Source organism: Sprattus sprattus, assembly GCF_963457725.1.
Source record: "Sprattus sprattus genome assembly, chromosome: 8".
NCBI lineage: Eukaryota > Metazoa > Chordata > Actinopteri > Clupeiformes > Clupeidae > Sprattus > Sprattus sprattus.
The window spans coordinates 6,410,748-6,413,247 of record NC_137927.1 but is presented as its reverse complement, the minus strand read 5'-3'; the positions used below and the strand labels follow the sequence as shown (position 1 = coordinate 6,413,247).

The window sequence follows — 2,500 nt, the reverse complement described above, 5'->3', positions numbered from 1 at the left end:
GCTACAGTTTAGAATCACGGAATCACAGAATGTTGGCACTGCAGACAGAGCTATGTGTGTGTGTGTATGTATACAGTCATTGGTATGGGCTGCAACTTTGAGTGTGTGTGTGTGTGTGTGTGTGTGTGTGTGTGTGTGTGTGTGTGTGTGTGTGTGTGTGTGTGTGTGTGTGTGTGTGTGTGTGTGTGTGTGTGTGTGTGTGTGTGTGTGAGTGTGTGTGTGTGTACAGTCATTGCTATGGGCTACTTCTTTGAGTGTGGGTGCGTGTGTAGGTGTTTATATGTGTGTGTGTGTGTGTGTGTGTGTGTGCGTGTGTGTGTGTGTATGTGTACAGTCATTGGTATGGGTTGCCTCTTTGAATGTGATGTCCGTAGATCCTGCTTTCTTGGTTTCCACAGGGTTCTGGAATTTGGGGGTTTTGTCTTTGAAATAAAATACATTGTTTTCAGAGTGTCAAGAACATCCATTATTAGATATTAAACACACATACGTATGTTTAGATTTGGAATGTTTTCCTATGTTATTTAATGTTTCTAGTTTAAGATATCTTGGCATTACAAAAATGTTTAGAGTTTAATATAATATTAATATAATATATATAATTAAGCAATATAGCACGAGTGGGAGTGGGGTAGGTAAGGGATAATCCCACGGGTGGTGTTCGGCCGTAGCCACCGAGGCCGCCAGGCCGAGTGGCGTAGGCAACAACACCCGTGGGATTATCCCTTACCTACCCCACTCCCACGAGTGCTATATTGCTTTTATAAAACAATTCTACAGTCAACAAATGAACATTTCAACACGAAGTTATTGATTAAAAATGTTTTTTTTTCGCCATTGTTTCTCCGCAACAAAAAATAGTTCCATTGTCAACGTCTTCGTTTGGAATTTTAAAAACTTTGAATTAACGGTTATCATCAATGCGAATGTTTCATCGCGGAGTGATTTATTTTTAGCTGTGAAAAGTCCCGTAACTGTAGGTATGTTGACGAATAACCTATAGCATGGAACGTCTCTCGTCCAATCAGAGACAGCTAAATTACGCGCTAGAACCCAATTGTTTTATAATATAATATTAACCACACAAATAATGTATAATCACACATGAAACCAATATACCACACTAATGTAATCATTCATTACACACACACATATATACATCATAATAAGGGGTGGGGGAAAACATCGATTATTCGATTTTTCTCGATTCTCTCTAAAACGATTCTGTCTCGAAAATTTCATAATCAATTTTTTTTTTTAATTTTTTTTACACATCCATTTTATGTTGATATGCAAGCTGCATCGATTATTGCATTGTTCATAGAAAGTCTAAATTGTAACAAGGAAAAGCTTTTTCTCTAATAAAAAATAGAGAAGGTAATTCATCTGTTGATTTTCTTTAATTATCAAACACAAAGTAGGAAGTGTGGCAAAGACTCTGAGTAGCAAACTCGAATGTTTTAATAGTCGAAATGCATCGATTATCAATTCTAAACTGATAAAATTATCGGTTTAGAATCGATAATCTGTTTAGAATCGATAATCGGTTTAGAATCGATAATCGGTGACCTCTGAATCGGAATCGAATCAAATCGTGAGGTGCCAAGAGATTCCCACCCCTAATCATAATTATATATAACACAGGAATATAATCATTGGGAACATTTTACCTGAACCGAGAATCCATAAAGTATTATAAACACATTCATAAAAGATTATAAAGTATTCATAATGCGACATAATGATTGACTTTGATTGACTTCGACATTGATTGATGATATGTCTGTCTAACTACTTTTACATAGTAATGACTGCACTCATTAAGGCGAGACACGGCAGGTGAAATATCGATTTTTTTCATGCCCTGGTCAAATTTGAGATTTTGGGCTAGTTTGCCTCTTTAACTTGTTATCTTTCATACTACCATAAAGAAAACGTCAAAATTACACATTTAAGTGTCTGTTTCACTGCATTTAGTTCAGCCGCGGCATCCATTTTCTCCTAACTTTACCAAGAATTCTCCCTTGAACCACGTTCAGCGTTTCGTCTTTTTACACGACATCTTTCATGTCTGGAATGACTTTAAACCTATGAGCCTCGATCAGAAGGCTGTGTAATCCAAATATGGGCATTTCCTTTCTTTTCAGCAACCAATCCTGACTTTCTGAAGGGATTCATTGGCTGACGGCGCTTTTCTGCTAACGTGATTCGCTCAGTGCCCCACGTGTTGTCTTTAAATGCGGTTTTCTCAAAATTAGTGTTTTTTCATTTTTAGGTACACATTTCTCAGCCTATGTAGAACCTAGGTACACCACACTTCCCAGTTTCACACATAGCATTGTTATGAAGACATCTACAGATGGATTTATTTATAAATTGTTCCTGGCCAGATTTATGGGTCATTTTACCTGGAAATCATGGCGAAAATAGGGTTTTTAAGGCCACGGATAGTATATTTTGATTTCCCAGGTCATAAAAGCAGATATCCTAAAATCCATCT

At 37.0% G+C, this 2,500-nt stretch overlaps 1 protein-coding gene across 1 annotated transcript in view; it reads left to right on the top strand.

Moving 5' to 3' along the window:
- LOC308368790 (LIM domain-binding protein 2-like) overlaps positions 1 to 2,500 on the top strand; it is a gene marked incomplete at both ends in the record, with an annotated part of 34,297 nt that overhangs the window by 27,359 nt on the left and 4,438 nt on the right. The window lies entirely within an intron of this gene.